Consider the following 26,713-nt stretch of genomic DNA (forward strand, 5'->3'; position numbering starts at 1 on the left):
GTGCAAAATAAACTTAGAATCAGCAGAATTATTGATTTTGCAGCTTGATGTGCTCACCTTTACCAAATATAAGTTGTCTAGACAAACATATTCCATGCTTTTCTTCACTATGATAAAAATAGGAAGGACCTTGACACCAAATGCTAACACAAGAGTTTCTTTCCATTTCCTATTTCCTGTTTCCTTCTACTCAGCTCAGCATTGCTTTTTAATGCTCCCTATTTTCAAAATTTATTTTAGTTTTCCTCTTGCTTCTGACATATGTGTGGTAAAATCTGACAATTTTATATGTTGTCTACAAAAAGAGAAGAATGCTTTCTTAAAGATGTCACTGTTTGTAGTTAAATAAGCCACTTTTCATGATAAGAATTTTCTTATATTATTCAGAGGTTTCTATTCTTTTTCCCTTATGTCTTGATAGTAGTCCTGCTATTCTAACCCTTCAGTGAAACCATGTTTAGTACATATTTTGAGATATTTGCAGCATATACTGTTCTTCATGTAAGAGGAGATTAGCTTTTTAATAATAGCTACTTTTGAATTAAGAAAGAATTTCTACAATAGAGAGGGAAACCACATGGGGGAATGTAACCAATGATGGTTTTATGCAGAAGACATTAATAATTTCTTTGTTCTGAAGCTTTTTGCAGTTTTTGGTTAGAAGAGTAAGGGAACTGCCACCACTATCCAGCCATTATTTTATTCACTGCAAAAGCATTAGTGATTATCCAGGGTATATATTGATACCTTTTAAAGAATCAATTTTTAGCAGACCTCTACCAAATAGGGATATCTTTCATAAAGATCTACAATCGCTTTGCACAGTGGTATAATGAAAACAATAAAATGAGATCTGTAACCAGACAGTCTTGGTTGGAATCCTGTGTACCTTAGGCAAATCATTTCACTAACTTTGCTTTTGGTTCCCTTATTTGTAAAGTGAGGGGACTGTAGAGTTAAATAAGATTACATATGTAAAATATCAACTAGTGCTTAACTCATAAGTGGATCTAACAAGTATAGACTGTCTTCATTCTCAGAGATTTAATACCTGCTTGATCCAGATAAAGAGGAGAGAGAGTGCTCATTTTGGAAACGTAAGGAGAAACTACCAATAAAGTGGATTATATTCATACTAGATTAAGTGATAAGGAAATATTTTGTTTTATGTAACAAAAAGTCCAGAGATGAGAAAGACTCTCCGTGTAGGATATCATGGTTTCTGCTCAAATTCACAGTGATTCCTCCCTTCTATCCTCCTCCTCACCTCGGCTTTTTTGCCAAGTTTCCTCCCTCCTAGTCCCAAGATAGCTGCCAGATAGAACAAGGACCACTCATTTCCTTGCTCACAAACAGTGACGGTCAAAACCGTTCCTCAACCATGGCCTGTTAAACTGCCCCTTTGATCTAATTAGGTCATCAGATCTTGTGCCCACCACTGGACCGATAACAACCTTGTGTAGGTAAATAGGTATTGCCAATTTTCAATCAGAAGTTCAAAGACTTGCTAGACCACACTGCAAAAAAGAGGAGAGCTGGAATCAGAATGCAAGTTTCTAATGCCAAGTCCAGTGACCACAGCAGGGCCATTCAGGTTTATCACTAGGATTAGAAATACATACATACATACCTATAAATGTATGTATATAAACTACTTTATAATCTGTTTTCATAAAATTATTTTTGAGACCTTAGGTTACATTTTAAATTATTTTACCTTTTCTTAAGAATTTGACCTGGGCTTCTTTGGTGGCTCAGTGGTTAAGAATCCGCCTGCCAATGCAGGGGACACGGTTTCGAGCCCTGGTCCAGGAAGCTCCCACATGCCGTGGAGCAACTAAGCCCTTGCACCACAACTACCAAGCCTGCGCTCTAGAGCCTGCAAGACACAACCACTGAGCCCATGTGCCCCAACTACTGAAGCCCACACACCTAGAACCTGTGCTCCGCAACAAGAGAAGCTACCGCAATGAGAAGCCCATGCACCACAATGAATAGCAGCCCCTGCTCACTGAAACTAGAGAAAGCAGCACATAGCAATGAAGAACCAAAGCAGCCAGAAATAAATAAATAAATTTATTTTAAAAAAAAGAAGTTGACCTGCATAGCTTAAATGTTTGGGAATTCTTTAGTCTTGGCATATTTCTGAAATATTTTTTTTTCAAATGCCATTTAACTCGTTTACATTCACCTTTCCTAGTTTTGTACTAGGTCCCTGAATAAGGGAATGTGCTTAAAGGTCTTCCTTGTTTTCTAAAGTCAATTCCTGTCCCAGCAGTAATACGTGCACAGCACCCAGAATCCTTCCTTGAGGGATCAGCGTAGTTTTATGTATATTGCAAGGTACTCTAGATACAAAAGCCAACCATCCCCTCTTCTTTATCTTCTTACCTAGAAGGATGAGATTGTGTTTCCTTTTGCACTCATTGTCAGTGAAGCCCTTCAAGTCTTAACCAACTTTCAATCTGTACCTTCTAGATAACACTTGATCTGCTATCCAATGGATATCTTTGGTGTTATATACATAATTATGAGTTGTGTCCTCCTTCTGTGACTGAGAAGTTCTCTAAAAAACACCCAAGCTATGATGAATTTGGAAGCCAGAGGCCTGACCTTAGAATCAAAGGCCGACCTCACATAATGGAATTCAGGTAGGGACCAATTAAGGATTTAACTCCACTACCGCCAGTCTTTTGAAGCTATACTGTATAGCCATCTATCCAGAGGGGAAAATCAGATGCTTTTCATTAAGACAAGACACTGCTTCTAGACACCCTCAGCCAGTGGAATAATAAGGTTTCTGTCCAGTTCATTTTTATTTTAGAACATGTAGGAATTTAAGTTTAGGTTAAAACTAACTCCATATGTTTGCATTTGGGCCCATTTCCCTCAGTTACACTATCCCATTGAAATATAAAATCTTAGGCATTCCAACTTGAGTTACTAAAAATATTTATGGAGAAGATATTACCTAAAATTCGCAAGACTGACTTTATTCAGAGCAAGAGAAAACTAAAGTGGTATGCTTCCACATCTCATGTGTCTACCAGCAGCTTTGTTTATCCTAAAACATCTTTAACTTCTAAGTGGTTTCATGTTTACTAAATGGATAAAGGAAAAATCAAAAGAAAAAAATGATTTAAACCTATCTGACAAAGGGCTACAAACTCCCCACAGGAGAGCTAATTTCCAGTGAAATTTTAATTGGATACTTAGGGTAGAGTAGAAGAATGAACAAAATTTACATTTTAAGTTTGCTTCGATTTTATTATGCATGTTTTCAACCTAGTTAATTGCAAGTGTATTTATAACCCCAAAATCACCCACTGGAAACTATGGAAGATAAAGGAAATACAAAGCCACAGATCTAAGTGAAATTAAAATAATAACTGAACTCAAGTAAATATAAGAAAAACAAGATTTATAACTAAAAGTATGAGCCAAACTATATGCATGCTTTTACTCCCTTGTAGAAAGTCAGAATTCCTAGCAGTCTTCCTGTATTCTTTCACTGCTCAACACTCAGTCAAAATTATTCTTTTCCTAGATTAGTCCTTGCCTGAGTTTTAAGAGATATCAGTGTCAGAAATCTTGATGCTGTGTAATCTCCTTGTCTGACAAAAGGGTGAGCCAATTTTTTCCTGAGGTAATTTTTCCATAGCCGGGACTGGGGCTATAAAAAAGAAGAACCATAACAATTAGATACACAGAAAAGGAACATTCTTTCCTTCAGCAACCATTTAACATGAAAGGAGTGGTGACCAGGAAAAGGAAGTCAAAGTAGAATGAAAGACTTGTGCAACAGGGTAGAAAAATAATGACATGTGGAGGCAAGGGAGATGGCACATGGGTGTGCCATCAGTCCAGCCAGTGACCTCCAGGGACACACCTGTAGTTGAAGAGCTGGACTTATTGCTTGTTGCAGCCTGGGAGACCATATACCATGGAGAGTTACAGGGAACTTCAGTAAGAGGGTGATAGGATTTTGGCTGTGTTAAATGCTTTTGAGGAGAGTATAAGGAAATAGGGCTTCACTCTTCATGAAATGCTGCCAGTAACTCTGCAACTGGGTATCTTAATCTTACCTAGAAAGAGGAAAGACCAAACAAAGTCTATTACTGGAAAAGAAGCAACAGTCCAGTCACTCATATGAGCCAGAATGAGGGATGTTTGATCATTTTTTACTTGTCACAATGTTCATGTTTTTATCTATTTTCAGACATGATAATGGAGTGGCCTTGTTTTTGTCTAGCTCCACCATGGCCAAAGAGTGAAACTGTCTGATGTTGATGTGCTCTGAAAATATTTATGTTCAACAGGAGAATTCTGAGACTTAGCTGTGAGGACCAGGCAGACCCCAAGGCCTGAATGATGGGAGCAGGCTGGCTCCTAGATAGGAGGTGTTGGTTTTCTCTTTCCTAGGAGGAAGCATACGATGATCAGAGTAAGAAAAAGTGCTAATAAATATAGTTAATATTTTTTATTGAACACATATTACGTGTCAGGCACGATGCTAAATGCTTCATGTGTGTGATTTAATCTAATATTCACAACAGTCCAATGAATTAAGTACTATTTTAGTACATGTTTGCCAGTAACGAAAATAGGGCTTAGAGAAATAAATATACTTGCTTAAGATGGCACCACCTTTAAAAAGTTGGGATTAGAATCCTAGACCTGACTTTAGAGCCAACGTGCTTAATCACTGCTTTATAGAAGAAAGTGGATAAGAACACAGCATTGGTGTAGTAAGAGATAAGCTTCTCCATTAAACTATAGGGCACATGAGGGCAGAGATATTACATTTTTCATTTTTGAATTTTCTAGTTCAACCAGTGACTTGCCTACAGTGGTGCTTAATAAATATTGAATGATCGGTTAGATGGGTGATGGATAGAATCAAAAGTTCACACCTGATCAGGGTCATGACTGTTTGATATAATTTCACTCTGTGTCCCAGACAGTAGGAAGAAACCTTAAACTGTTAGTGGTAGCAATTATTCAGCTTTCTGCTTGCATGTGATTTTTACCATACAATGCCATGCAGATATTCTTAAAGGTAGACCATTATCTTATTTTCCACATGAGAATGTGAAAGTTCAGGTATGTTAAATCCTCACCCAAAATCTCAGAGCTGCCAAGTGGCCAAACATGGGCTAGACTCCTGGCCCCCCCAACTTTCAGTCCCATGGACTATGCTACAAACTGTAGAACATTTTTCCTTATAATTTCCCAAAATAATTTAGGTACAGGATGGAATTTCAGATTGCATAAAATGTTTTTCTCACAATTTCTAAACATCAGCATTTATGAAACATTTCTACTTAATTAGTCATGATGAATCTATGACCTGCCCACAATTCTGTTTCCAGCACTATGTTTTAGATAATTGTTCTCTATTGCCCTTGACAGCCTATAGCTCTTTCAGTTCCTCAGCATTGTGAAAAATCTATAGTCCATGTAAAAAAATTATCTTTGTGTGCACACATTTTTTTTTGCATTTAAATAATGTTTATGATTAAGGAAAACTGCTAATATTTGGCTAAAAGCAACAATGCTACAGACTCTTTGAAGGAGGTTAATGCTCCATTCAGATGAAAGATCTTAAGCTGTGTGATTAATTGAGGAAAAAAAACAAAACAAAACAATATTTTAATAAAAAACCTGAAGACCACAAAAGTTCATATTAATATTAACTTGCTAAGAAACATACTGAAACAGAGGCTGCCATAATTCTTGTGTAATCTCCTAGAAATATGTCTTCCTGTTGGCCTGGTAGGAATAGGCCTTCCTGTAGGCCTGTAGTTAGGTTGAATTTGATAGTTTATTGATAATGGACACTGAGCTCCAATCACCCAAAGATCTTCCATTTTCAAAGGATCATCTTTGCATTCCACACACAGAATATTCCGATTCATTTTGCAAAACCAAACTTTAAACTGAATGTCTTTGTGAATTACTTGAGTAGCATTGTGAAATTGAGCTTCAGTGTGAATTATCTTTCTTTATCTCAGAATTTGGGTAAAGTTTTCATAGCTTTGAGTGCTGTCACAATGACAGCCTAATGATATGTTTATTTGAAAAGTCTGTGCGTGTGTGTGTGTATATATATATAAACATACACATACACATATATATATATACATATATACACCTATATGCACACATATACAAATACATAGATATTATATATAAATATGTAGTATAATTGTGATACATAGGGTTCATTGTGTTAGATTGGTCCTTGATAATATTATTGATTTATTTATATCTTTCATATGTTTCATTTGGTGGAATGAGAAAACTAAAGCTAAAAATGTTTCACTGATTTACTGAAGATACCTATTTGATAAGCTACAGAACTCATACTACAACCCAAGTTTTAAGATGCTCAGTGAAGGATTTTGTTCCCTATCCCCCTTCAATAATATGCAATATATGTATAATATTTAGAAATGCTACATAAATGCTTCTAGAACCACTGTCTCACTAAGGCTCTGGATCCTAGAACCCTACTTCAATAAATAAAATCAAACCCATATAAGTCAGTTGACAAGCTGCCCACTTCTTGTTTGTCTTTACACATTTCTCTTGTCAATCCCTTCTTGATAGAGCAACATTTAAATATACAGGTTTACAAAACCAGAAGAGATTATATATTATGTTGCTCCCCTTTTAAACTAGACTTCAAATAACATAATTATCATTTCCATATGGAACTTTTCCCTCTGGATATGATTTTTAAAGATTGTATCTGACCTTGAATAAAGCAATATTCATTATCTCAACATATTACTGCAATTATCAGTCATATTTATTAGGCTGTGGATTTTAATTTAGCATAATTTAGCCAAAAAAAACACATAAAAACATGAGCTGGTCACTCACTATTATTTATTTACATCTGACGAACTATTTGTCTATGGAATTTCATAGTCAGGTCATATGCCTTTAAATAGACAGGCAAAACAGAGGAATAGAACATTCTCTTGACAGGTAAATGTGAATCAATCCAGTTTCTTTCAAAGGAAAATAATCAAGCTCTTTTCAAATAATATAAAATGCAAAATGATTGCCTGTTGGAGGGGGTGGGGGAGCCTATGAGCTTCTCTTCTCAGAGAAATGATTGCCATATTCTAGCTGGAGGAACATATGCTACAGCTTATCTTGTGATTTCTCAGCAGTCTCTGATATTTATTAACAGTTGATTTTCTGTCATTGCTCTTCTTCCTCCTCTTTCCTCCTACAGTGTAAATTAGTTTCCCCAAATGTACATCTCGCCTTCATTTTCTTATCCGTCTTGCAAAAAGGGTGATTACTTCATTTTTGGTTTTGAAGAATATTTCATATTTAGTGGTACAGCTCTGGTTTCAGGCAGACATTTAACAGACTCTTATTTGTTTCATTCTTTGTCTCATCATCTTAATCAAAGCCCCCTGAGACCAAGTCTTTTGTAGTAACAAACAAGAATAAAAGGAAATTATAAATTGTTGCTTCCACGGAAAATGCAGTATTCATCAGGAATGCCTGGTGGGATTGAAACAGGGTAGACTTCAAACATGTGAAAACAATTGTACTCACCTATGAAAAACCTTTTAATAGCTAGAATACCTGTCTTCCAAGTCTCTTGTTAGCTTAATAGCTAAGCAGCAACCCTCTGTGGGGCTCAAGCCTTATTGTATTGTCCTAAGGTTGCTAGCAGAAAATTTTTCAGCATAAGAGTTTATTTTTTCATATGAGACCTGCTGTCTTGCTTTCTCCCACATACTTTGTAATTTTTTTCTTACAGCTTTTTATTTTCATCTTTGCTATATAGAATTTAACATTAACTCTCTGATTTACTGAACAGACACTGTCCTGGGTTCCTGATATTGAACAGCTATGGGAAAACGTGTAGGTGTCATGCACTCATTTTTAGAGTCAGATGACTCAAAATAGCCTGAGAGCCCTCATGTCATACTGTCCCTCTTCTGACCATATTTTGATAAATTATTCAGAAGCAATACAAGAATTGGGTTAGCTATTTATGTAAAAGTCAGCTTATATTGGAGACACAGGAAAACGGTCTGATGTAACCCATGCTTCTCCTTAATGTACAAATCAAGTTTTCTGTTATCTGGGAAAATCAAAGAGGTCCAAAATACCTGACTTCCTAGTATCCTAAATATTGATCACTATTACTTAGATTCAGAAATCCTTGTTCATATCTATAAAGTTTTGAAATCATTAACTCATTCAAATAACTAAAGTATGAATTTGCTTCTTATATGGCTTTGGGTTCCTATATCCACCAATGGGCTATAACTATATTACAATGCTTCAATAAATAAAGAATTAAAAGAGTACATTTAACTTCAGATATAGTCATCATCAGGCATGTCTGACATGAAGTAAATGTGTCTGCCCTATTGTTACAACATATTTACACAGGGAATTTCTCACAAAATGTGTTAGTTATCTCTTGCCGGGTAGCAGATTATCCCAAGACATAGCAGCTTGAAACAACAAGTTTTCATTATCTCGTAGTTTCTCTGAGTTATGAATTAGGGTTGTATAGCTGGGTGCCTCTGACTCAGGATCTCTCACAAGATTGCAGTCAAGGTATCAGCCAGGACTGGGGTCATTTCAAGGACCAAATGGAAGATGATCCACTTTCAAGTATACTAAAGTGATTTTGGCAAAGCACAGGAGATCCACTTTTAAGCTCATTCATTGACTGTTTACAAAACTTACACACTTCCCTGATATAGACCAGGGATGTTAATCCCTTGCCATGTAGGTTTTTCAATAGGTTTACTCACCACATGGTAGCTCACTTTCTCCAGACAAAGGGCTCCAAGAAAGAAAAAGTCAGAGGGATGATCAAGAAGGAAGCCACAGTCTTTTAAAAATCTAATTTCATAAGTAACATCCTATCACTTTTGCTTTTTCTTTCTTTCTTTCTTTTTTTTTTGTAGAAACAAATCCTAGGTCTAACTCACATTCAAGGGAGAGGGACTTACACAGCACACAAATGCCGGGAGATGGAGATCTTCAAGATACATTTTAGAAGCTGTCTACTGCAGTACACTCTTTGGCCCCCGATGGTTCATGTCCCTCCCACATACAAAGACTCACTTTCTCCCAGAGTCCTCAGTCTCATCTCATTACAATTAAGCCAGGACATTCTAGGTTATACTGCAGTAGCAACTCTAAAATCCTGTTGATTTAAAACAATAGAGTTTACTTCTCCATCATCCTACATGTCTATTATGGGTTGGTTAAGGATTGTTTTCCTCACTCAGTCTCCAAGATCATTGAAGCTGGAGGGAGGGAAGAGCAAATTGATGACTATTAAAGGCTTCTACATGGAAGTGACATGTGTTACTTCTGCTCAAATAACAGAGCCACACTAATTTCAAGGGCATAAGGAACTACACTTCTACCATGTGCCTGAAAAGAAGAGAAATAGAAGTATCAATGAACAGCCCAAAAGACTAACATGATGGGAAAAGTCACATATTTCACCTCTACCTAAGTACATACCAAAATGATTACAGGCCAAATTTTGACACATTTAACTCATTCTACAAATATTTAACAAGTACTGTTGTACACTAAGTTTTTGCAAAATGCTAAGGCCTAAGCAGAGAAAAAAGCAGTCCCTACCTTCTGGTTCCTCAATATAGTGGGCAAAGAGATAAGTATATAGATAATTTCAGAATAGAAGTCATTATAAAATGTCATTTAAGACATAGTAAGACATGTAACTCAGACTTAAAGAGTGAGGAGATCAGAGATCTTAAAGTAGATGAAAGTAAAGAGGAGATCAGAAGGTCTTAAAGTAGATGAACTCTGGTGAGTTCTGATAGGTGTGTAGAAATAGGCCACGTAAGGAAAATCAAGAAAGACATTTTTCAGTGTTTCTTTAATAAAGTGAATTTATGATGATTATCTTCTAGGTCAAAAGGCCTGGATTCTTCTGCACTTGCATTAACTAGTGCCTTAGCCTGATCAAGTAACTGGGCAACTGTGCACCTATACTTCCTCACCTGTGAAATGAGAAGGTTTAATTAGATGTTGTCCAAGACCTCTTCCAACTATAAAATTCTATGATTGTTTCTGGCTCTAGAGGACATTTTTTAAAGTAGGCTTTATAGGATAATTATAAAATAATTACCTTATAAAGCAATCACTTACTAAAACAGTTCAGTAAACACTGATGGGAAATTCCCATATCAGAAAATAGTGGAATTGTTTTCCCATCCCTTCTGAGACACAGTATGTTCAAAATTGATCACAAAAAGAATAAGATGTTGTTCAGGATAGAATGATATAAAGTAGTTCTTCGTAGCAAACTTTTATTCTTGTGATATTTTTCATCCTTAATCTACCACTCTAGATATTTCTAATGATTCTCGTACGTAGACTCTTCCTATTTTATGTATTGGATTTGTCAATTTGCCTGTGAAAGGACTCAAGCCCTCCCTCCCCTACACACACAACTTATTATGCACCAAAATTCCGTTGCCAGATTAATTTACACCCTCATGATTCTGCAGAATACCATGCTCTTCACTTGACTCACCAACACTTCATGGATTCTCCAACTTCATGGAAAAATCCTTGGCAGTGACATTCAAATCTTCACCACTCACAGCACAATCATTGTTCTCCTACTAGTCAACTAGACTCTGGGTCAGGAACCTTCCTGCTTCCACCTCAAGCCTTCATTCTCTCTCTCCTGTTTCACTGATCTAACCTAGACATTCAAAGCAAGTACCCCTACCAAATATTGGCAAAGACGTGATACAACAGGAACACATGTATTTCAGGGGAGTATAATTGCTACATCCACTTTGGAAAACAGTTTGGCATTATCTACTGAGGTTGAACATATATGTACCCAATGATCCAGCAATTCCACTCATCATTATATACAACATGTGTACCAAGAAATATTTACAAGGTTGTTTATTGCAGCATTAATTGTAATTGCTCTAAACTAGAAATGACCCAATGTTCAACAACAATAGAATGGATATAGAAAGTGTGGTATATTCAGATGATTTTTGACAAATTGTAGCATGAATGAAACCAATGAGCATAATGGTGAATAAAGAAGCCAGACACAAAGCAATATGTAATATATGATTATATTTGTATAATGTTCAAGGCAGCTCTAAACTATAGGGTTAGAAATCAAGATAATGTTTGTTTACCTTTGATGAAGAGGGGGAAGTGGGATTGGGAGGGAGCATGAAGTTGCTGTAGCCGTTGAAATGTTCTATATTTTGAGCCGGGTGATGGTTACCTGGTGTTAGCTTTTGTATGATTCATTCCTTATGCACTTTTCTATAACTGCACTGTACTTTGAGTTAAAAAAAATAATTTAGAAAGTACTTGGGCTTCCAAAAACTCCTGCATGTTTCTTTTAAAGAGACCATGAGGAATTGCACAGTCAAAAAGCCTCTCATTCTTAGCCAAAGCAATCTTGAGAATGAAAAATGGAGCTGGAGGAATCAGGCTCCTGGACTTCAGACTATACTACAAAGCTACAGTAATCAAGACAGTATGGTACTGGCACAAAAAGAGAAATATAGATCAATGGAAGAGGATAGAAAGCCCAGAGATAAACCCATGCACATATGGTCACCTTATCTTTGATAAAGGAGGCAAGAATATACAATGGAGAAAAGACAGCCTCTTCAATAAGTGGTGCTGGGGAAACTGGACAGGTACATATAAAAGTATGAAATTAGAACACTCCCTAACACCATATACAAAAATAAACTCAAAATGGATTAAAGACCTAAATGTAAGGCCAGACACTATCAAACTCTTAGAGGAAAACATAGGCAGAACACTCTATGACATAAATCACAGCAAGATCCTTTTTGACCCACCTCCTAGAGAAATGGAAATAAAAACAAATATAAACAAATGAGACCTAATGAAACTTAAAAGCTTTTGTACAGCAAAGGAAACCATAAACAAGACCAAAAGACAACCCTCAGAATGGGAGAAAATATTTGCAAATGAAGCAACTGACAAAAGGATTAATCTCCAAGATTTACAAGCAGCTCGTGCAGCTCAATAACAAAAAAACAGACAACCCAATCCAAAAATGGGCAGAAGACCTAAATAGACATTTCTCCAAAGAAGATATACAGATTGCCAACAAACACATGAAAGAATGCTCAACATCATTAATCATTAGAGAAATGCAAATCAAAACTACAATGAGATATCATCTCACACCAGTCAGAATGGCCATCATCAAAAAATCTAGAAACAAATATTACTCAGCCATAAATAGAAACAAAATTGAGATATTTGTTGTGAGGTGGATGGACCTAGAGTCTGTCATACATAGTGAAGTAAGTCAGAAAGAGAAAAACAAATACCATATGCTAACACATATATATGGAATCTAAGAAGAAAAAAAAAAAAAAAAAAAAGGTCCTGAAGAACCTAGGGGTAAAATGGGAATAAAGACACAGACCTACTAGAGAATGGACTTGAGGATACGAGGAGGGGGAAGGGTAAGCTGTGACAAAGTGAGAGAGTGGCACGGACATATATACACTACCAAACGTAAAATAGATAGCTAGTGGGAAGCAGCTGCATAGCACAGAGAGATTAGCTCGGTGGTTTGTGACCACCTAGAGGGGTGGGATAGGGAGGGTGGGAGGGAGGGTGACGCAAGAGGTAAGAGATATGGGAACATATGTATATGTATAACTGATTCACTTTGTTATAAAGCAGAAACTAACACACCATTGTAAAACAATTATACTCCAATAAAGATGTTAAAAAAAAAGAAAAAACCTCTCATTCTTTAGTGATGAGAAGCACAATTGTTATCCCAGTTTGTATATCCTGCCGTATGTGTTATGAAAATCTTATACTCCAGTAACGTTCGTTATTGTAGAATATTTTTCCTAAGTTTCTGTGTTAATTGCAATGTGGTTTAAGGTAGGATTTTTTTGTTCAATTAACAAAGCTCCAAATCACTCAATCTACTAAATATTTACAGTAGAAAAGGAAAAAAATTAAAAAGAGAAGGAGAGGAGGAAGGGGCAAAATATGTTACTTAGGGTGTCTGACATGTTTGACAAAACAAAACTTTAAAACATACTGTCTTCCTGATCTAAACTGATTTTCTATTCTACAGTCTGCATGTGAAAAACAAATTTGATAATTTTGAAGACAGTTACCTTTAGATATTTCCAATTTTATTTTTTTTTCTGGCTGTTTGCTTACCTAGTATTGCTTATCTAATACAAACTTGAATCCATGAAAAATGGGACTAAAGAAAAACATGTGCAAGCGATTCCAAATAAAAGTGAATGAAAATGCCTAATGAAATCTCTTTAATATGTAATTTTAAACTACTTTAAAGGGTCACAACTACTTGTGCTAATGTAGGAACTGTTTTAAAATGACATGCTATTTTGATCATCAGGATTTTTTTGGTGTTTTAGGATAGAGTTGACAGAATAAAAGATCTTCATATGAAGTAAATTTTTTTAAAATTTAAATAGAGTTGTACAAAGCATCACACTAGAGCATATAAATTCAACTCCATCTTTTCTGTTAAAATGACTTTTTAAAGTTTGAAGTATTTTAATTAAAATATGCCTATTACATAAGATAGAGTCATGAGTCATTAATGAAACTTGGAATTTTCACATTATAACAGAAGGGATGCCATATAGCAAAGATAAAAATTACAGTGAGGAAATTCAGAGTATTTTTTTATGTGTCAGAATGTAAAATAACATGATTTGACTCTAACTAACTCTGTTTAAAAAATAAAAGATGATATTCTTCCAATGTGAAACACACTAGAGGAAAGGCTATTTATGAGATGATTCTTATTTCTGTGGGGGGAACAAAAAACTGGGGTTATGTCCAAAGTAAATGGAAACCTTCAAAAGTTCTTAGAACAATTTCCAGTGAACATCTGTAACTACTAAAAGTATATCAGCCGAGATTATACCTCACCATGGACAGTTCTGCTATTGAAACTTATTGACTTTAGCTCTTAAAGCTTCCTCAGCTGCAACAATTAGTTAAAACTTTGGCAGAGAGCATAGAGATGAAAGAACCCATGCCTCTACACCAGTTCTCTTCTTGTGTGTTTCATCCTCTCACCCGTATCAGGCATGTTCTGTGAGCTGGAGCGTGTGCTTACTTGGTGAAATCAACTGCCAAAAATCCATTTTCTCCCACTTAGAGGAATTTATGATCCATCTTATCCTTAGTCTTCAGAAAAGAAAGAAAATTGAGACTTAATAACTTGCACTTTGGCCACATGTAGGAAATTCAGTTGACCTAAACATGAAGCATGACTTAGAAAGAATTGAATGTTTTCTATTCTGGGCTGGTGTTACATACTTTCTGTTGTCTCCTCTACTAGATCAACTGGTGATTAGGTTGATACTTGTAGTCAGAAAGGAAAGGTAGCTTTGGAGTTGTCTGAGAAGAAAAAGAGTTGCATTCATGTCTATAAAATCTCTAAGAAATGGCCTCAGTTGGCAGATCCAATGGTGCATTTGCCTGACACTCAAGAGACAAGTGCTTTACCAAAGTAAATGATATATTAACATTGATATGCGTGAACTACAAATTTATTAAAGCTATCATAAAATCTAGCCTAAAGGTGCCGTTAAGCAATAATCTAAATGAGTTGCGGAATAGAGCCTGAGGATTTTTACTTCAGGTTAAAAGGCAATGCAGTTGCATTTCTAGCAGGAAAAGCTTCCTCTTAATTCTTCAGAAAAGAAGCAGGGAGATCTGACCATCTCTATATTTTCCTCACTTAAACAGGTCTGAAAGTAAAGGAAGTATGCGTCTGAAAGTTAGGTTCTGCCAAACAGGACTAAATTTAACCTGTAAGTGGACAATAGTAAAGAGACAGATGGGTGAAATTTATGGAGAGCCCTTTGGGAAGTGGCCTCAAACAGGTGGCTTCCCAAAAGGAGTCAGTGTATATAGTGTTTTTAGCTGTAGAAGGATGGTGAGAAAGAGATGTGTTGGCAATAAGTACATGGTTGCTTGTTGACTAAGGCTTGATATTGCTTGTCAGGTGTGTCTATTCTTGTCTGCACTTCAAAAGCTATTTCATTATACTATGAGAAGAGCAGAAGGTCTTGGGTTCTGTGATTGGTTATTGTTTTGAAAAAGAAATAAAATTATCTTTCATTTTCTCTCCATTGGCGCTAAATCCCCAGTGGCGGTTTGAAGGAAATTCCAAATCGCTGCAACTACAGTAGGGAGTTTTTGAGTCTGTTATTTCTGACTAACGTTTTGCAAATGCTCTCACCATTCTACCCAAAACTGCAAATAGCAGCCTACAAAAACAGTTTTGCAAAACCATTTCAATGTTGTCACTTGTTTTGAACTCCAAAGCAAAATCAGATTCTACCTTTAAGGTTTTTACCAAAAGGTACTTTGAAGACTGTGCCAAAAGAAGCCTTGCATCCCCCCACACCCAAAGGGAAAACTGTATTTACAATAATATTTCCTATGAAATCTTCATGGTACATTTTATCATATAAAATTCAAGTTATTAAAAGATAGAGAGAGATGGTCATCATGTGCCATATACTATGTTCCAGCTGTAACCTAGAACAAAACAAAACCAGTTTCTGTGGGAGTACTATAGCTTATAATCCAATGGGGGAGATCAAACAGATTAAATAATCACAGTCTTTGTAGGCTAAGTGCTGTAATACCCACCATTTTAATCGCTCAAAGAACTAAAATTTATCCAGCCGTTGATGAACATTTAGGTTGCTTGCATATCTTGGCAATTGTAAATAATGCTGTTATGAACATTGGGGTGCATATATCTTTTTGAATTATTGTTTTTGTTTCTTTTGGTTATACACTTTTGATTGGAATTGCTGGATGACAGTTACTTCTATTTTTATTCTTTTGAGAAGCCTCCGTACTGTTTTCCACAGTGGCTGCACCAGTTTACATTCCCACCAACCGTACATGAGGTTTTTTGTTTTTTGTTTTTTGTTTTTGGCGGTACTGTGTGACTTGTGGGATCTTGGTTCCCCGACCAGGGATCAAACCTGTGCCCCCTGCAGTGGAAGGGCAGAGTCCTAACCACTGGACCACCAGGGAAGTCCCACTTGTGTTCTTTTTGATGGTAGCCGTTATGACAGGTGTGAGATGATATCTCATTGTGGTTTTGATTGCATTTCCCTGATGATTATTGATGTTGAGCATCTTTTCATGTGCCTGTTGGGTATCTGCATGTCCTCTTTTGGAAGAATGTCTATTCCGGTCTTCTGCCCCCTTTTTTGATCAGGGTTTTGGTTTGTTTGTTTTTATTTTTTGATGTTGAATTGTATGAGCTGTTTCTATATTTTGGATATTAGCCACTTTTCAGTCATATCATTTGCAAATATTTTCTCTCATTCAGTAGGTTGTCTTTTCATTTTGTCAGTGGTTTCCTTTGATATGCAAAAAGCTTTTAAGTTTAATAGGTCCCATTTGTTTATTTTTGCTTTTATTTCCTTTGCTTTAGGAGAGAGATCAAAAAAATTTTTTTTTCTGTGATTTATGTCAAAGAGTGTTCTGCCTATGTTTTCCTGTAAATTTTTATAACATCTCGTCTTACATTTACATCTTTAATCCATTTTGAGTTTATTTTTGTATATGGCATTAGAGAATGTTCTAATTTTATTCTTTTAGATGTAGCTGTCCAGTTTTCCAAGCACCATTTATTGAAGAGACTGTCTTTTCTCCATTGTATATTCTTGCCTCCTTTGTCATAGATTAATTGACCAGAGTGTGTGCATGTATTTCTGAGCTCTCTATTCGGTTCCATTGATCTGTTTGTGTGCAAGTACCATACTGTTTTGAGGACTATAGCTATGTAGTATAGTCTGATGTCAGGGAACATGATTCCTGAAGACAGAAGAAGCTCTGTCTTCTTTCTCAATTTTGTCTTGGTCATTTGGGTCTTTTGTGTTTCCATATAAAATTTTAAGTTATTTGTTAAGATGTGGTATACACATACACACACACACACACACACACACAATGGACTACTACTCAACCATAAAAAAGAAGGAAATTTTGCCATTTGAAACAACAGGGATGGACTTTGAGAGTATTATGCTGAGTGGAATAAGTCAGACAGAGAAAGACAAATACTGCATGATATCACTTTATATGTGAAATCTAAAAACTACAACAAACTAGTGCAGATAGCAAAAAAGAAATAGACTCACAGATATAGAGAACAAATTAGTGTTTACCAGTGGGGAGAGGAAGTGGGTGAGGGACACTATAGGGGTAGGGGATTAAGAGGTACAAACTATTATGTATAAAATAAACTACAAGGAGATATTGTACAACACAGGGAATATAGCCAATAGTTCATAATAACTATGAATGGAATATAACCTTTAAAAATTGTGAATCACTACATTGTACACCTATAATTTATATAATATTGTATATCAACTAAACTTCAATAAAAAAAGAACCAAAGTTTAATTCTCATTTACCTGAAACTCCAGTGCCAGTAGATGTTTCTAGTCAGGGCCAGGTGATGGATAGTCGTTTTTGTAACACTCTTAGTATGAATAGACTTTATTAGCAGAGGTGAGGGGTGATCCTGAAAGAGGTGACTGAAGGACAAGGCTTTTTCCTTCTTAGGGATCTTTCTTCTGTAGGTCCTCAGGGATTCTACCTGCAGATAGGAACAAAGAATAAAGGATCATGTATGAGATGTTTTAAGGCCAGGACTGATTGTGGCATGATTTATATCTGGCTGTATTCCCTTGTGAAGAATCCAGTCACATCTCACATCTATCTGAAAGAACATAGCCCGGCTCTGTAACAAGAGGAAAAGGCAAACAGTTTTCTAAACAACTAGCCAGTTTCTGTGACACGAGGTAACGTGACAATGAAGTACACAGAGCTGTTGGAGTATCTAAAAAATACATTGAAGTGAAACTTGGAGGAAGCACGATGTCAAGGAAGGCTTTCTGCATGAGATGATGACTTCCCTGGGAATTGAAGGAGAAACAAGAGTTGAACATGTGAAAAAGAGTTGAGAAGAAGGTTGTCTGGAAAGAAGGAAATAATTCTAAAAACAAACAGGAATAATTAGGATATTCTAAATTCTATTAAGGAATTAAGACAAAGTGCTTTTTTACATGTTTCAGAGTATGAATTTTGAAAAATTAATAATGAGATTATTTTCCATAAATGTAATTCTGATAAGATTTAGAATTCTTCCATGTGAGTTAGTCCCAGGATCAATAGGAAAGACAAGGATTTGCTTTATCTTGGCTGCTATGGTTTAAGTGATCCCCTTAAGAACTTTGGTGGCATCCAGCTCCACAAAGACCAGAGGATGGGAAATTTGAAAGGTATTATGTAATTTCAGGACGCAAAAAACTATGACATTCATTAGACTTGATGAAATAGATGTTGTAAGAAGCTAATTTAACCATTTTTTGTTAGACATGATAATCCCAATTCAGAATTGTAAGGAATGTTCAATATCCATTGCTTTCCATCATGTGGACAAAAGAACATTCCATATTGAGTTGGTATTTCATTCTTTCAGTTAAAGATTGTATGACATAAAATTGGTACCAGCTTCTCATTAACCCTCTTGTTTTTTCTCCTCTCTGTCTTAGTCCCACCTAAAAAAAAAAAAAGAATGGTGAAAATATGATATGTTGAAGACAACTTAGGGTTTGAAATATTTTTTTAAATAATTTTTATTCCTATTTTTCTAATTAGGTTTTGAACTTCTTGAGGCCAAGGACTGTGTCTGAAAACACATACAGTGGCTAACACAAGGTAAGTCTACAACACATCTTAACTCCTCTTCCTGGGGTCCTAACTCCTGATAAAATGCCTGATATGTAGTTGGCACTCAACAAATATTGGTTAGGATGGATGGATGGGTGGGTGAAATATTCAAACATTATATCATATTCACTTGATAGTCCTCTTATAAAATATACTAAGACTGAGTTTTGTTTTTACTCTGGATGACCAGTTTTTCTTTTATAAATCAAATTACAACACACTCAAAACAGTGGAACAACTAGGAAAAAATCTGTCAATGACAGATTTATTTTTCAGTTCTGAATTATGGATGGTGTTAGTCATGAGTATGTGAGAAATCTAACAATGGGTTAATGTTTTGATCTGGAGCAGCAGATGCCTATAAGATTTAAATGTTGATTGAATTTAGCTGCTGTTGCCATGAAATTATTAGCCCTTGGCAGTGGTGTCGCCTATATACTTTATTTTGGTTCTTCTGGAGCTACAAAGCTATTTATTGTTAATGAGGGAATAAAGTGAGAAAACAAATTAGCAAATAGATTAACAAAATTTTAAATGTCTAATCTCTGTTAAACAACTGCAGGTTATCAATTTTCACTACCTTCCAACAAAACTTTGCTATTAACACAGCTTTGTTACCTTACATATCCTCTCTCTAATATAAGCATTCATCTATCATAATACTTTTTGATAAAATTGTCTACCAAGTACCTTTATTCATTGCAGCTTCACAGTGTGCTTCTAATCTTAAAATGATAATTCTTTGAAATAAATAATTCTTATGCTTGCTAAGATATTTGATCTATTGGCTCACCACTTAAAACTATTATCTAGTATAAATATGTTATGACTTATAAAATAAACTAAATGGTTTTTAATTGATGTTTCTAAATGTAAATTTAAAAAATAAATTTACAGAGTTTAGAAGTTCCTTAGCATGCTCTTATCTGCTAAAAATGTTTTATTCCCAATTTAAAGGACAGGATGCCACGTCCCATATTTCCTTTTAACTTCATTTTGGGGTTGATACTTCTTATAACTCTAAGGAAAAAGCAAGTATCTGTATATAGGAAAGATACACAAAGATCCTTCAGAAACCAAGATGCCATTGAAGTCAAATAAGATGAGGATTAAACAAACAAATGAGAGATGGAGATTGTAGGACATTTAATTTCAGGCTTTCAGCCTATTTCCCCTTTGGTTCCTCATTGTTTCTATTTTATACATTAAGATTCAGCTCACTTTTACCCTAAAGCTTTCTTGGGTACTCCCCATCAAAATGACGTCTTATTCTTCTTCTGAACTCCCATGTGTCTTTGTTCATGACTCTCTTATGATACTAATCATTCTGCTTTTATGGTTCAGCAATTTGTATAGATCAGTTCCCATCTTCTGAGCATGTTATATTCCAGAGTTAATTTAAAAAGCAGTTGTTTGGAAATCCAAGTTACTTATTCCTATAGAACTAATAATAGAAGTGATGTTCCTATTTTCTTTTAAGTTCTACTGCTGTCTGATCTAGTGCCAACCGAAGTATTTCAAATATACCTCCATTCATGACATTGCTTCTTCAGAACAAATCAATTCTATTATAAGGTGAAGCCCAGTACACTTTCTTTAGGGCATTATATTTGATCAGTATTTCCAAAATTGTCTTCCCCTTCATTTATCTAAGATCACCAGCTCACTCACAGTGTCGTTTCAGAGCACTGTGTTAGAAATTCTTATTTCCCTTTCTAGTCTATGAATGTTATATAATCAGTCTTGATTGCAGGCATCTAAATCTAATACTTTACAAAATATTTAACTTCTTAATCTTGCCAAAGAAAAGACAGCTTTCTTATTTAATGTATCTCTTATCCCTTAAATATATTTAACCTTTGTTTTTGCTATGCATATTATGTGCAAAGCAATTTGCACACCTATTTCATTTACTTTTCACATTAAACTTCTGAGGTTAGTACTCTAATTATCTCCCCATTGGGATGAAGGACCTGAGAATTGGAGAAACTAAATATCTTACCCAATGTCATACAAGTGGTAGTAGTATCAGAATTCTAACCCAGTGGAACTCCAGAGACAGCAAGGCCACTGTTTCCACATGGTCCTTGATTGCTCTGAGTTGAGAGAACGAAAACCATCTTACTAGATGGCAAAAGCACGAGGCTTCCACTCTCCTGCCAGTTCCTCCTTAAGTGCCTGGGTTGTAAACTTTTTGAAAGGAGCGCCTGTGTCTTTTTACTCATGTTTATACTCCTCACAGTGGCTGAAAGACTGCCTTGATATCATGGATACTTAATAAGTGATTGATTGAGAACATTATGAGATATATAAAATACTGTTAATGATAAATACACTATTCTATAATTAAAGGTTTAAAACACTTTGCCTTAGGGCCATTGACCAAGTTTAGTCAATTTGGTTAAATGAGCTTTCTTCATGTAATTGTCAGTGTCACTTTTCATAATTGGATCAAGCTAAGGCTAGCCAGAAACTGTTAAAATGTCTGAATTTGGAAATTCACAGACATGTGGGGTGAACCTGATATTACTGTGGGTTCTATATCCAAATGTTTTGCTAATTTTGGCAAGTGCAATTTAGTTTCTTGTTAATGATAACATTTGAATATTTGCTGTGCCGTATCATGTCTTGATATAAGGACCAATGCCAATGCCTATAAATATTTTCATATAACTAATAGTAACCTTCTGCAATTTTAGTCAGTTCTTGGCATTTCATCAGTTAAGAAAGTCAGAAATACTCTGGTTTCTTTAGGTGATTTTAAGAGTTGTTTATAAAGTTCTGACTAGCACTATTTTAGAGAAGTAAAGCAGATCTGCTAACTAAGGCATCCCATTAAGTGAGGCTGATTTCAGTTATTCTGAGTGAAGAAGTAATTAACATTATACACAGCAGGGACATATTCAGGTCTCTATTATAGTTTTTTGATTACAGTATTAATTTGACAATCTCAGATAGAGAACAAGTTAATCTAATTAAGGGAAGGTTAGTTGTATATGCAGACTGTATGGCCAGAAGAAGAAAGCTCAGCAGGATGTTTTCTGGGCATTTCTGCTTGAGAGAGTTACTGTTTTTATTCAGGGGTAATAACCAAAATGTTCATATTATACACATAGCATTAAAAAGAAAGACTTGGGCTTCCCTGGTGGCGCAGTGGTTGAGAGTCCGCCTGCCGATGCAGGGGACACGGGTTCGTGCCCCTATCCCGGAAGATCCCACATGCCGCGGAGCGGCTGGGCCCGCGAGCCATGGCCGCGGAGCCTGTGTGTCCGGAGCCTGTGCTCCGCAACGGGAGAGGCCACAGCAGTGAGAGGCCCGCGTACAGCAAAAAAAAAAAAAAAAAAAGAAAGACTTATTCCAGGGATTTACTAGCAAGACAGTTTAGGAACTATGATATGTGTAATCTAATGGTGTGTATGGGGGTTGACTAAATGCTTTCCAGCTCTAACTGCTTTCCAGCTCCATAATTGTAGTGATTCTGCACCATGAATAGACTTAGAGTTTAATTCACTGTCTACATTTGTATGGTTAGAGAACATCAGAACTAAAATATACTTTAAAGACTCCAGGCCATGCTTTGTACATGATAAATTTAGACCCAGAGAAGAAAAATGGGTTGCCCAAGATCAAAAAGATATTTGGTAGAATATCTGTGACTCAGGTTCTTTTTTGTTTTGTTTTGTTTTTTTAACTATGCATTGAAAACCATATTATCTTTTGAATTAAAAAAAAGAAAAAAAAAGGAAAGAAAAATTGAGACAAACATGAGGGAAGTTCACATAATTCAGTCTCCTACTCCATAGGAAACTTCCCTATGACACACAGTCAGCCAGTGTGTGATTAAAACTATACATAAACCTCATTTTCATTACTGGGTAGCTCCAACTGCAAGAAAAGTCTTCTTCATATTGATGCAAAAATATACCTGCCTTTATTTCTTCCTTTAGTCTTCTGTTTTCTGTGTAAACTATCCATACCTACTTCATCCATTCCTTTTACGACATGAGTTTCAGATATTTCATGTTGTGATACCTCCTCTTAGCATATCAATAAAATGTTTCAGGTTTCAGGTTGATGCCTAGAATTAAACACAACGTGACAAATGTTACCTGGGTGCTACCATAAGTATGTGGAAACACTATTATCTCTTGATCTGACCATTGTGCTTTTTGCTTTTTAAATTAACTGTGGCTTTTGCATGATTTCAGTTGCCCTTATGAAACAACTAAAGCCTAATGCTGTTTTTCACATGGACTACTATAAATAAGGGGTTCACACCTATTTTTAAATTGGATTATTTTTATCATGTTTAAGTCAAGATTAACAGGATTAAACGTATTTGCTATCATCATTACCATAAACATCAAAAACATTACTAGTTTGGGTTATTTGAGTTGCTCAAGAAAGTCATGATGATTTTAAAAAAAGATTTTAAGTCTAAATTTAGTTCATAATGACTAAAAATAAAACAAGTAGCATAAAATAAATTGTAGGATAGTTATACAGATTATAGCATATTTCTCCCTAAAAATGCTATATATTAATCAATATAAAGTATAAATCTTCTAGTTTTGGTCATATTCATCAATTCTCTTCTAGAAACAGAAGGTGAAAATGTTAGGTCCCTTCAATTTTGCTGTGAACTTTAAGTTGCTCTTAGAAGATAAAGTCTTAATTAAAAAAAAAATCCTGCCTTACAATTTTTTTCTCCAAATGAGGATAGACTTTAGGAGAATATATATATGTAAATCAAGACACGAAGGAAAAAATTCCCTAAGTAAAGAAGGTTAGGAGAAAATGACTGGTATTTAACAGCTGAGTAGAGCTGTAAATAGAGGTTGACTTGTAACTCCAAGTGAACTTAATGGTCAAATCGTCCAACATTATATTTTTGCAAATTTAGATGTCCCTCTCTAGAAATAAATGACTGAATAAATAAACTGAATAGTTTTAATCAAATTCAATTATAGGTGTTCAAGTGTAGAACTAGAACAATCACACTAGTACACGGAGAGACTTCTTAGGTGTCAAATCCCTGTGTTCACATTTAACTGTCTCATTTTCTTCCACTATTTTCCTATTTATAGGCTGTAGAAAGATGGGTAATGTAATAACAGGGTAGCATTTTGAGGTTGTCTGAAATATTAAAATTTGGTGCCTGATAGCTGACATCTGCTGTCCAAAGGAATGGGCTTGGAGACTCAGTTATAAAGGATTACCCAGAAGTTAAGTTCAAGAGTGATATATAAAAGGCTGTGAGGTTGTTTTGTTTGTTTTGTGGGGTTTGTTTTTTTTTTTTTTTTGAGATCTCCAGGATCTGGGAACTAAACTATACCCATTGCATTTGGCTCTGTATTTCTAAATTATGCGAGTTTGTGTTAGTACCTGACCTATTTCTCAAACATTCAATGGGATGAAGACAGGAGTGCCTAGAACGGACTACGTTGAACATGGGGATAGTTGCCTGGCTCAGGGACAACATATAAGAAGGGAAGTAACAAAACAGGGTCATATAAGGAGGGGAGTGTTCTGTAAAATGGGCAGTAAGTATCGTTTTGAGTCCTAAGTTTATAAGAATTGTTAAGACAATCTTTTGTACATCTGATAAACATGCCTTGTATGATCTTATATAATTTATTAAAAAATATTTTAGGGTTTAATTGTTTTGGTGCTGGATGGCCTAAAGATATTTTTTATAAAAATCTCATTTTTTTTTTAAATCTTGAGCACTTGAAAGGGTTCCAAACTTTAAAAAAAAAAAAAAAAAAAAAAAAAAACGACTTTTGAATCTGATCCCAGATTTTCCTATGCGGAATCATATTTTTTAAATCATATTTTAAAAGATCAGAAATCACTTGTAGTTATAGAATGGAATTATGAAATTTCCTATGTAATATCTTTGGTTTGAGACAGCTGTCTACAGTTTACTTGAGATTTTCATATTACTGCAATTTAAAACCATAGAAATGTCAAAAAAGATTGTCTATATAATGTTTTTTTCCTCGAGCACAGGATTGTGCTCCTAAAAATCCTTGAGACAGATAAATTTTTATACATTAGACCTATAAAATTTACAAGGTTATATTTGTACCAATCTAAGTTTGTATACATAATTTTATCTTCATTGAAAGTAGGTAGGCATGGGACTTGCCCAGTGGTGCAGTGGTTAAGAATCTGCCTGCCAGTGCAGGGGACATGGGTTCGAGCCCTGGTCCGGGAAGATGCCACATGCCACGGAGCAACTAAGCCCGTGTGCCACAACTACTAGCCTGTGCTCTAGAGCTCGCGAGCCACAACTACTGAAGCCCGCGTGCCTAGAGCCCGTGCACCACAGCAAGAGAAACCACCACAATGAGAAGCCCGTGCACCACAAAGAAGAGTAGCCCCCGTTCGCTGCAACTAGAGAAAGCCCACAGACAGCAACGAACACCCAACACAGCCAAAAATAAATAAATAAAAATAAATAAATTTATTTTTTAAAAAGTAGGTAGGCATAATAAATAAAAACAGTTGTAATAATTTATCTTATGTGAGTAATTGTGGGTATGCACAAAGTCATTTCTTCTTTCTTCTATTCACTGAATATTTATTAACCAGTCAGTGCCCTAGATGATTGAAATACAAATATGAAAAGAAAAAGTGAAACCTGCCCTCAAGGAGTTCACTACCTACTGCAGAGACAACATGAAAGAAATAAGTGTAACAATGTTTTATAGTACCTTTTAAGGTAGAAACATGCATAGGCAAAAATTGGGGCATACAGCTAGAGTACCTTACAGTAGACCAGGTACTCCAGATGCTGGTGATACAGTGTTGAACAAAAATATTTTATGTTAGAGTGGGGGAGGTAGATGGTAAAGAGAAATAATTGAAGTATAGAGTATATTAGATAGTGAAGAGCAGGAGTGAGGTTTAAAATATTTAACAACCAGCATAAATGATTACCTACTCATCAAATAGACATGAGGCCACTCAGAAGGGAAGTTTACTCTACCTGCTGAATATCAGACTCAGAATCAGCACTAATAGGAAAACAAAAGCAGGGAAGGAAAATTAAAGTATCAGGTTAGGAGAATATTGAAATTTTAGAAATTTTGGACTGAGGGATGATTTCTGAGTAAAACTCTCAAGAAAGTAGAAGAGTTAGTCATGTAGATATTGGTGGAAGACCATTCTAGACAGGGGAAATAGCAGGTATAAAGGCTACACCTGGCATACCTGCTTCCTGGCGGGAAGCTTACTTGAACTGAGCAACAGCAAGAAGGCCAGCATAGCTGAAGTGATAAGAAAGGAAGACCCTCATATCTCCTAGTAAGGACATTGACTTTTGTTCTATATGAGATGATATCTCACTGAAGGTTTTGAACAGAAAAATGACTTGTTTAGTCATATTTTTAAGATGATCTTTCTGGCTTCTGGGTTGAGAACTAACTAATTGAAACAGGGGCAGTGGCGGGTATACTAGCACAGAGGCTCTTGCAATAATGAAAGCAAGAGGTGGACCAAGTTCGGCTTCCCTGGTGGCGCAATGGTTGAGAGTCCGCCTGCCGATGCAGGGGACACGGGTTTGTGCCCCGGTCCGGGAAGATCCCACATGCTGCGGAGCGGCTGGGCACATGAGCCTGCGTGTCTGGAGCCTGTGCTCTGCAACAGGAGAGGCCACAACAGTGAGAGGCCTGCGTACCACAAAAAAAAAAAAAAAAAAGAGGTGGACCAAGTTAGGCTTTGGGAGTGGGAGGAATGGTTGAATTCTAGATAGGCATTGCTTTGAAAGTAGAGCTACTTGGATTTGCCAGCAAACCAGGTGTGGGGTATGGAAAAGAAAGTTCGGGAATGATACTATCTGGAAAAAAACAAGTAGTTGTTTATATGAAAC

General features: G+C 35.8%; 1 protein-coding gene across 3 annotated transcripts in view; it reads left to right on the forward strand.

Moving 5' to 3' along the window:
- Positions 1–26,713, forward strand: part of PTPRD (protein tyrosine phosphatase receptor type D) — a 2,148,730-nt gene that overhangs the window by 1,310,166 nt on the left and 811,851 nt on the right. For all 3 annotated transcript variants that reach the window (XM_081238160.1, XM_081238163.1, XM_081238162.1), the window contains one exon: positions 18,766–18,825. The gene's annotated coding sequence lies outside the window, so the exon portion shown is untranslated. The remainder of the gene's footprint in view (positions 1–18,765; positions 18,826–26,713) is intronic.

This window comes from Mesoplodon bidens (genome assembly GCF_964165515.1).
Source record: "Mesoplodon bidens genome assembly, chromosome: 6".
NCBI lineage: Eukaryota > Metazoa > Chordata > Mammalia > Artiodactyla > Ziphiidae > Mesoplodon > Mesoplodon bidens.